The sequence below is a fragment of the Mixophyes fleayi genome, chromosome 3, assembly GCF_038048845.1.
Source record: "Mixophyes fleayi isolate aMixFle1 chromosome 3, aMixFle1.hap1, whole genome shotgun sequence".
In the NCBI taxonomy this organism is placed as follows: Eukaryota; Metazoa; Chordata; class Amphibia; order Anura; family Limnodynastidae; genus Mixophyes; species Mixophyes fleayi.
In genome coordinates, this window is record NC_134404.1 from 126,470,065 (window position 1) to 126,481,118 (window position 11,054).

General features: G+C 42.7%; 1 long non-coding RNA gene across 1 annotated transcript in view; it reads right to left on the reverse strand.

Moving 5' to 3' along the window:
* The window catches only part of LOC142142770 (uncharacterized), a 508,920-nt gene extending 503,895 nt beyond the window's left edge, over window positions 1-5,025 (reverse strand). Inside the window, exon 1 of the long non-coding RNA XR_012689323.1 lies at window positions 4,694-5,025. This is a non-coding gene — a long non-coding RNA (uncharacterized LOC142142770). The remainder of the gene's footprint in view (window positions 1-4,693) is intronic.
* Between the last annotated feature and the right edge of the window lie 6,029 nt (window positions 5,026-11,054).

The window sequence follows — 11,054 nt, forward strand, 5'->3', positions numbered from 1 at the left end:
AGCTAATAGATTTATACCATTGTTATCCAGCCTAATTTATTCATTCTTCAATAGCAATAGAGTTAACACAAGGAGGACCATTAATGTATTACACCATGTAAACAAACTGAAAACCCTGAAATTTGCCCTTTCCCTAAATGCAGAGAATGGCTTCAACAAAATATCTTGGTCTTTCATGCTACCCTCCTTACAAGCTTTTGGTTGCCAGGGTAACTTCTTCTATGATTACCACATTTCAACTAGGGATGAGCGCACTCGGATTTCTGAAATCCGAGCCCACCCGAACGTTGCGGATCCGAGTCGGATCCGAGACAGATCCGGGTATTGGCGCCAAATTCAAAAGTGAAACTGAGGCTCTGACTCATAATCCCGTTGTCGGATCTCGCGATACTCGGATCCTATAAATTCCCCGCTAGTCGCCGCCATCTTCACTCGGGCATTGATCAGGGTAGAGGGAGGGTGTGTTAGGTGGTCCTCTGTGCTGTTTAGTTCTGTGCTGTTTAGTTCTGTGCTGTTTAGTTCTGTGCTGTTTAGTGCTGTGCTGTTTAGTTCTGTGCTGTGCTGTGCTGTGCTGTGCTGTGCTGTGCTGTGTTCTGCAGTATCAGTCCAGTGGTGCTGTGTGCTGTGCTCTGTCCTTCTGAGGTCAGTGGTGCTGCTGGGTCCTGTGCTGTGTCCTGTTCAGTCCAGTGGTGCTGTGTCCTGTGCTCTGTGCTTCTAAGGGCATAGTTATTTCCCCAATATTCCCCTGTGTTTAAAAAAATAAAAAAAAGTTTTTTTAAAAAATACCAAAAACTACTTTAATATTTTTTAATTACCACAAAATTTTCACAACCAATCCTGCAGTATAAGCCCATTGGTACTGCAATATTACCAAGTTCACACATTCAGCAGTAAAAGTCCAGTGGTACTGCAATATTACAAAGTTTACACATTCTGCAGTATCAGTCCAGTGGTGCTGTGTCCTGTGCTCTGTCCTGCTGAGTTCCGTAGTGCTGCTGGGTCCTGTGCCGTGTCCTGTTCAGTCCAGTGGTGCTGTGTCCTGTGCTCTGTGCTTCTAAGGGCATAGTTATTTCCCCATTATTCCCAAGTTTTTAAAAAATAAAAAAAAAGTTAAAAAAAATAAAAAATTTAAAAAAAAAAAAAATATATAATAATTATAACCAAATTTGCAAAACCAATCCAGCATTATAAGTCCATTGGTACTGCAATATTACCAAGTTCACACATTCTGCAGTATCAGTCCAGTGGTGCTGTGTCCTGTGCTCTGTCCTGCTGAGTTCCGTAGTGCTGCTGGGTCCTGTGCCGTGTCCTGTTCAGTCCAGTGGTGCTGTGTCCTGTGCTCTGTGCTTCTAAGGGCATAGTTATTTCCCCACTATTCCCAAGTTTTTTAAAAATAAGAAAAAAGTAAAAAAAAATAAAAAATTTAAAAAAAAAATAAAAAATAATAATTATAACCAAATTTGCAAAACCAATCCAGCAGTATAAGTCCATTGGTACTGCAATATTACCAAGTTCACACATTCTGCAGTATCTTGTGCTACATATAATGGAGACCAAAAATTTGGAGGATAAAGTAGGGAAAGATCAAGACCCACTTCCTCCTAATGCTGAAGCTGCTGCCACTAGTCATGACATAGACGATGAAATGCCATCAACGTCGTCTTCCAAGCCCGATGCCCAATCTCGTAGTACCGGGCATGTAAAATCCAAAAAGCCCAAGTTAAGAAAAAGTAGCAAAAAGAGAAACTTAAAATCATCTGAGGAGAAACGTAAAGTTGCCAATATGCCATTTACGACACGGAGTGGCAAGGAACGGCTTAGGCCCTGGCCCGTGTTCATGACTAGTGGTTCAGCTTCACCCACGGATCTTAGCCCTCCTCCTCCTCCCCCCCCCTACAAAAAATTGAAGAGAGTTATGCTGTCAGCAACAAAACAGCAAACAACTCTGCCTTCTAAAGAGAAATTATCACAAATCCCCAAGGCGAGTCCAAGGGTGTTGGTGGTTGTCAAGCCTGACCTTCCCATCACTGTACGGGAAGAGGTGGCTCGGGAGGAGGCTATTGATGATGTAGCTGGCGCTGGGGAGGAACTTGATGATGAGGATGGTGATGTGGTTATTGTAAATGAGGCACCAGGGGGGGAAACAGCTGATGTCCATGGGATGAAAAAGCCCATCGTCATGCCTGGTCAGAAGACCAAAAAATGCACCTCTTCGGTCTGGAGTTATTTTTATCCAAATCCAGACAACCAATGTATGGCAATATGTAGCTTATGTAAAGCTCAAATAAGCAGGGGTAAGGATCTTGCCCACCTAGGAACATCCTCCCTTATACGTCACCTGAATAACCTTCATAGTTCAGTGGTTAGTTCAGGAACTGGGGCTAGGACCCTCATCGGTACAGGGACACCTAAATCCCGTGGTCCAGTTGGATACACACCAGCAACACCCTCCTCGTCAACTTCCTCCACAATCTCCATCAGATTCAGTCCTGCAGCCCAAGTCAGCAGCCAGACTGAGTCCTCCTCAATACGGGATTCATCCGAGGAATCCTGCAGCGGTACGCCTACTACTGCCACTGCTGCTGTTGCTGCTGTTAGTCGGTCATCTTCCCAGAGGGGAAGTCGTAAGACCGCTAAGTCTTTCACCAAACAATTGACCGTCCAACAGTCGTTTGCCATGACCACCAAATACGATAGTAGTCACCCTATTGCAAAGCGTATAACTGCGGCTGTAACTGCAATGTTGGTGTTAGACGTGCGCCCGGTGTCCGCCATCAGTGGAGTGGGATTTAGAGGGTTGATGGAGGTATTGTGTCCCCGGTACCAAATCCCCTCGAGATTCCACTTCACTAGGCAGGCGATACCAAAAATGTACAGAGAAGTACGATCAAGTGTCCTCAGTGCTCTTAAAAATGCGGTTGTACCCACTGTCCACTTAACCACGGACATGTGGATAAGTGGTTCTGGGCAAACGAAGGACTATATGACTGTGACAGCCCACTGGGTAGATGCATCCCCTTCCGCAGCAACAGCAACAGCTGCATCAGTAGCAGCATCTACAAAATGGCTGCTCATGCAAAGACAGGCAACATTGTGCATTACAGGCTTTAATAAGAGGCACAACGCTGACAACATATTAGAGAAAATGAGGGAAATTATCTCCCAGTGGCTTACCCCACTTAGACTCTCATGGGGATTTGTGGTGTCAGACAATGCCAGTAACATTGTGCGGGCATTAAATATGGGCAATTTCCATCACGTCCCATGTTTTGCCCACACCATTAATTTGGTGGTGCAGCATTACCTCAAGAGTGACAGGGGTGTGCAGGAGATGCTTGCGGTGGCCCGCAAAATTGCTGGACACTTTCGGCATTCAGCCAGTGCCTACCGCAGACTAGAGGCACATCAAAAAAGCTTTAACCTGCCCTGCCATCACCTCAAACAAGAGGTTGTGACGCGCTGGAACTCCACCCTCTATATGCTGCAGAGGATGGAGGAGCAGCAAAAGGCCATTCAGGCCTACACAGCCACCTACGACATAGGCAAAGGAGTGGGGATGCGCCTGAGTCAAGCGCAGTGGAGACTGATTTCCGTGTTGTGCAAGGTTCTGCAGCCATTTGAACTTGCCACACGAGAAGTCAGTTCCGACACTGCCAGCTTGAGTCAGGTCATTCCCCTGATCAGGCTGTTGCAGAAGCAGCTGGAGAAAGTGAGGGAGGAGCTGGTAAGCCATTGCGATTACAGCAAGCATGTAGCTCTTGTGGATGTAGCCCTTCATACGCTTTGCCAGGATCCGAGGGTGGTCACTCTTTTAAAGTCAGAGGAATACATTCTGGCCACCGTGCTCGATCCTCGGTTTAAAGCGTATGTTGTGTCTCTGTTTCCGGCGGACACAAGTCTACAGCGGTGCAAAGACCTGCTGGTCAGGAGATTGTCCTCTGAAGAGGACCGTGACATGCCAACAGCTCCACCCTCATTTTCTTCCACATCTATGGCTGCGAGGAAAAAGCTCAGTTTTCCCAAAAGAGGCACTGGCGGGGATGCTGATAACATCTGGTCCGGACTGAAGGACCTGCCAACCATTGCAGACATGTCTACTCTCGCTGCATTGGATGCTGTGACAATAGAAAAAATTGTGGATGATTACTTTGCTGACACCATCCAAGTAGACATGTCAGACAGTCCATATTGTTACTGGCAGGAAAAAAAGGCAGTTTGGAAGCCCCTGTACAAACTGGCTCTATTTTACCTGAGTTGTCCCCCCTCCAGTGTGTACTCGGAAAGAGTTTTTAGTGCAGCGGGGAACCTGGTCAGTGAGCGGCGAAGGAGGTTGCTTCCTCACAACGTTGAAAAAATGATGTTTATAAAAATGAATAATCAATTCCTCAATGAAGTACAGCACTGCCCTCCAGATACTACAGAGGGACCTGTGGTTGTGGAGTCCAGCGGGGACGAATTGATAATGTGTGATGAGGAGGAAGTAGACACTGTAGGGGGAGAGGAATCAGAGGTTGAGGATGAGGACGACATCTTGCCTCAGTAGAGCCTGTTTAGTCTGTACAGGGAGAGATGAATAGCTTTTTTGGTGTGGGGGCCCAAACAAACCAATCATTTCAGTCAAAGTTGTTTGGTAGGCCCTGTCGCTGAAATGATTGGTTTGTTAAAGTGTGCATGTCCTATTTCAACAACATACCTCTCAACTGCAGCTCATCCCTCCTCTGCGGGGATAATGTCTCCTGTGCTCTGACACGTCACTCTGTGTACTCTCAGCCTCAGGATCTGACACTACAGCTACCATGCCTCTTGTAGCAGCCCTCACTCCAGGGCCTCTTCCATGTGCAGTGTCCCCCTCTCTCTTGGGTTCACTATAGTGGCATGGAGTTCTCCCCCTCATCCAGGGCACACATTCCTTGCCCTGGCTCAGTCACCACGCTCAGACTTCCAGGCAATGCTGGGGGAGCCTGGGAGCTTCCACCCCAGGTCCCCAGCTACAACTCTCCTCTCCTGTGTCTTCTCTCTCTTTCTGACACTTTAAAGATCGTGCCTTTAAATGAAAAAGTCAGTCTTCATTGCACGACTATGTGCAAGTGCAACAGGGACATTTTTTTGGGTTTACAAAGTCAAACAATAACACTTCGACCCTGTCTGTCTGGGGTCTCTCAATGACGAATTGTCTGTAGCATGTTTGGAGGAGGTATTGTGGCCCCGGTATCAAATTGGGTACCGGGGCCACCCCACTACGCAGTCCAGATACTTGTTTGGTGGAATTCCGACACGTGGAGGGTTTTTTAATTATATTGTGGCCTCGGTACCAAATTGTGTACCGGGGCCACCACACTACGCAGTCAAGATACTTGTTTGGTGGAATTCAGACCAGTTGAGGGTTTTATTATTATATTGTGTGGACCACTCTATCTATACCACACTACAACTCTATACCACTCTATTTCCTACTTTAATTCTATTTAATTCTATTTCCTACTTTAATTCTATTACTAATTAATTACCATAAAGAGGAACAAAAAAAACCAATTTTACCAAAAGTATAATATGACTTAGACTTACAAACACTACACTTTAAAGATCGTGCCTTTAAATGAAAAAGTCAGTCTTCATTGCACGACTATGTGCAACAGGGACATTTTTTTGGGTTTACAAAGTCAAACAATAACACTTCGACCCTGTCTGTCTGGGGTCTCTCAATGACGAATTGTCTGTAGCATGTTTGGAGGAGGTATTGTGGCCCCGGTACCAAATTGTGTACCGGGGCCACCACACTACGCAGTCAAGATACTTGTTTGGTGGAATTCAGACCAGTTGAGGGTTTTATTATTATATTGTGTGGACCACTCTATCTATACCACACTACAACTCTATACCACTCTATTTCCTACTTTAATTCTATTTAATTCTATTTCCTACTTTAATTCTATTACTAATTAATTACCATAAAGAGGAACAAAAAAAACCAATTTTACCAAAAGTATAATATGACTTAGACTTACAAACACTACACTTTAAAGATCGTGCCTTTAAATGAAAAAGTCAGTCTTCATTGCACGACTATGTGCAACAGGGACATTTTTTTGGGTTTACAAAGTCAAACAATAGCACTTCGACCCTGTCTGTCTGGGGTCTCTCAATGACGAATTGTCTGTAGCATGTTTGGAGGAGGTATTGTGGCCCCGGTATCAAATTGGGTACCGGGGCCACCCCACTACGCAGTCCAGATACTTGTTTGGTGGAATTCCGACACGTGGAGGGTTTTTTAATTATATTGTGGCCTCGGTACCAAATTGTGTACCGGGGCCACCACACTACGCAGTCAAGATAGATAGATGCGTATTGCGTATCATAGATAAAGTACATTCAGTGGTGTGGGGCAAATTGAAAAATATTCCAAATGCACTGACATTATCAAAAACAAGAGGTTGTCACACGCTAAAACTCCAACATGTATATGATGGAGAGGATGGAGGAGCAGCCGTATGTGTAGTGTAATGCAGATCTGTTGAAGGTTTTTTATATATTTTATTGTGGTGCCCAGTGCCCACTCCTCTACGCAGTCCAGATACATTTATTGGTGCGAATCATAAAAGTTCAGGGTTTTTAATATATATTGTGGTGACCCACTCCTCTACACAGTCCAGGTACATTTATTGGTGCGATTCATAAAAGTTCAGGGTTTTTAAGATATCTTGTGGTGACCCACTCCTATACGCAGTCCAGGTACATTTATTGGTGCGATTCATAAAAGTTCAGGGTTTTTAATAGATATTGTGGTGACCCACTCCTCTACGCAGTCCAGGTACATTTATTGGTGCGAATCATAAAAGTTCAGGGTTTTTAATATATCTTGTGGTGACCCACTCCTCTACGCAGTCCAGGTACATTTATTGGTGCGAATCATAAAAGTTCAGGGTTTTTAAGATATTGTGGTGACCCACTCCTCTACGCAGTCCAGGTACAATTATTGGTGCGAATCATAAAAGTTCAGGGTTTTTAATATATTGTGGTGACCCACTCCTCTACGTAGTCCAGGTACAATTATTGGTGCGAATCATAAAAGTTCAGGGTTTTTAAGATATTGTGGTGACCCACTCCTCTACGCAGTCCAGGTACAATTATTGGTGCGAATCATTAAAGTTCAGGGTTTTTAATATATTGTGGTGACCCACTCCTCTACGCAGTCCAGGTACAATTATTGGTGCGAATCATAAAAGTTCAGGGTTTTTAATATATTGTGGTGACCCACTCCTCTACGCAGTCCAGGTACAATTATTGGTGCGAATCATAAAAGTTCAGGGTTTTTAAGATATTGTGGTGACCCACTCCTCTACGCAGTCCAGGTACAATTATTGGTGCGAATCATAAAAGTTCAGGGTTTTTAAGATATTGTGGTGACCCACTCCTCTACGCAGTCCAGGTACAATTATTGGTGCGAATCATAAAAGTTCAGGGTTTTTAAGATATTGTGGTGACCCACTCCTCTACGCAGTCCAGGTACAATTATTGGTGCGAATCATAAAAGTTCAGGGTTTTTAAGATATTGTGGTGACCCACTCCTCTACGCAGTCCAGGTACAATTATTGGTGCGAATCATAAAAGTTCAGGGTTTTTAAGATATTGTGGTGACCCACTCCTCTACGCAGTCCAGGTACAATTATTGGTGCGAATCATAAAAGTTCAGGGTTTTTAAGATATTGTGGTGACCCACTCCTCTACGCAGTCCAGGTACAATTATTGGTGCGAATCATAAAAGTTCAGGGTTTTTAAGATATTGTGGTGACCCACTCCTCTACGCAGTCCAGGTACAATTATTGGTGCGAATCATAAAAGTTCAGGGTTTTTAATATATTGTGGTGACCCACTCCTCTACGCAGTCCAGGTACAATTATTGGTGCGAATCATAAAAGTTCAGGGTTTTTAATATATTGTGGTGACCCACTCCTCTACGCAGTCCAGGTACAATTATTGGTGCGAATCATAAAAGTTCAGGGTTTTTAAGATATTGTGGTGACCCACTCCTCTACGCAGTCCAGGTACAATTATTGGTGCGAATCATAAAAGTTCAGGGTTTTTAAGATATATTGTGGTGACCCACTCCTCTACGCAGTCCAGAAAGATACCTTGTTGCAACGTTTTGGACTAATAACTATATTGTGAGGTGTTCACAATACACTGTAAATTAGTGGAAATGCTTGTTATTGAATGTTATTGAGGTTAATAATAGCCTAGGAGTGAAAATAAGCCCAAAAACTTGATTTTTAAACTTTTTATGTTTTTTTCAAAAAAAATCCGAATCCAATACCTTAAATCCGAACCGAGACCTTTCGTCAAGTGTTTTGCGAGACAAATCCGAACCTCAAAAATAACGAAAATCCGGATCCAAAACACAAAACACGAGACCTCAAAAGTCGCCGGTGCACATCCCTAATTTCAACCTCTGTCATGACCAATTGAGTAATGGAATCGGGCAGGGACGCCTGTTTTTCTCTTTGCCTTACTGATATATCCATTGTCACACAAAATTAGACCCAAACCAAACATTTCAAGAATCAATGTCAAGAATAAACAGTATAAAATTATGCATTTTGTGGACAAAATCTTTATCACAGTTACACATCTAGTAGCCTCAATACCAAACATTTTCATCGAATTATCAGACTATCGGTGAACTCTCAGGATCGAAAATTAACATCCAAAAGTTGGAAGCACTGTCCCTCATCTTCTGACTCACAGTAGAATACTCTAAGAACAAACTTTTTTTTATTTATTCAGTGTTAAACAAATTAAATACCTAGAAATCTATATAACCAAGACCCATGATCAATTGAACCATGCAAACTTACCCGCTCTGATATAAAAAATCAATTACGACCTTTTAAAATATGGGCACCCCATCTCATCTCACCAACAGGAAGAATTAATATATATATATATATATATATATATATATATATATATATATATATATATATAAATATATATTTATATATATATATATACACATATATATGGTTGCATTTTCTTTATCTAGTTCAGAATCCCATTCAGGCCCATGCAATACAGATGTTAGAGACGTTACTCATGTCCATATCTGTAAATTCCCCATGTCCTTTCTTTTGTGCTCCCCATTAGATGCTCTTGGCAAAAATGAGGAGAAACTGGTCATTCAACTTCTTAATGTGGCCAAATGGCTGGTTGCCAAGAACTGGAAGAACCCTGATACCCCCTCCAGACAACAACTCCTAAATAAAATTTGGTTCTTGGCCTCAATGGAAAAAATGATGGCATATTTGAACAATAAATCCAACAAATTTTCCCAAATCTAGCATGACTGGTTCTTATAGAACAGTTATCCTGTATAACAATCCCCCAGGTTCTCATACCTCAAGTACTCATTCCCAGGATATCTCAACGTTCTTCCTATAATCTTATATGACTGGTGACCAGGATCCACTCCAGTAACTTCACCAATGGCTCACTGGACACCAGGAGTTCCATGTTTGGTCACAGTTCCCTTTACTCCTTGCTCCCCCTACTCTTCCTATAGCCTTCCCCCCTCTCATTTTCCTAAAATTAAAAGGAAAAAGAAAAAACTTCACATCGCTATATATCTGTTAGAGTTATTTCCTCACTTTGTACACATTTCAGGCCAAATATATGCATGTGCAACCTGCTTGCTTGTTTTTTTTTTGTTTTTTTTTGTTATCCCTCTGTATATTGCTTGGTACACGGTCCCTGTCGGATTTGGACAATGACACGTAATATGGCCTTTTTCAGTTTTTTCTCTTTCTGCATAAATTGTGTGATGGTTCTTTATAAATAAAGTTATTTAAAAAAAAAAGTATGTGAACACCACTTCTAATTAATGTTTGACCATTTAAGAAACACCTATTACTAACAGGTCCATAAAATCAAGCATACAGCCATGCAATCTCCATGGTTGAGCAGACTTACACAAGCCTCAGATGACCATGCACTATGCCAAGCATCAACTGAAGTGGTATAAAGCACACCACCATTGGACTCTGAGGCAGTGGAAATACGCTCTTTGAAGTGATAAATCACACTTCTCCAACTGGTAGTCTGGTGGATAAATATGGGATCTATGGATGTTAGTAGAGCACTTCCTACCTGAATGCATACGGCCAACTATAAAAATTTGGGGGAGGAAGAATATTGGTCTGAGGCTGTTTTCATGGTTTGGCCTGTGTCCCTTACTTCCAGTGAACGGAAATGTTAATGCTACAGCATACATTTAAGAGAGTTGTGTGCTTCCAACTTTGTGGCAACAGTTGGGGAACGCCCTTTCCTGTTTCAGCATGACATTGCCACCATGCACAAAGCAAGGTACATCGACCTTGGTGTCGAAGGTCTTGACTGGCCTGCACAGAGCCCTAACCTCAACCCCATTGAACACCTTTGGCATGAAATGGAAGGTTGACTGCAAGTAAGTTTTCATCACCCAACAGCAGTACCCAACTTCACTAAAGGCTGAATGGCCACTCTTGTGGCTGAATGAATGCAAATCCCTGCAGATATGTTCCAAAATCTAGTGGAGAACCTTCCAAGAAGAGTGGAAGTTTTAGCAGCAAAGAGGGGACAACTCCACATTAATGCGCATGGTTTTGGAATGAGAAGTTCAACAAGCACATATGGATGTGATGTTCCGGTGTCCAAATACTTTTGGCCATGTAGTGATGTTTGTGATATGCATGTGGTAATATAGGACTGTATCTTTGTCACTCATTTAATTTTTATTTCAATTAGAACTGTAGTGGAATGGAGGGATGAACGACTGCTACTGAGGGTGAATAAATGAAGGTAAAGGACTTTTAAGTCTATGCCTGTAATCATCTTTGTCTCTCCTACTCGCTTATCCTTAAGTGCACACCTATTGTCTTCAGCCTTCACCATGGGATTGCAGCAAATCGCACTACATTTTTTTTCATGTTCTCTTGTACTTTGGAGAACTACTGTTTTACATTTTTAAAATTACTTTCAGTATTTTCTCTCAATTTTGCACCCCCAAATAATCTGCCCCCCAT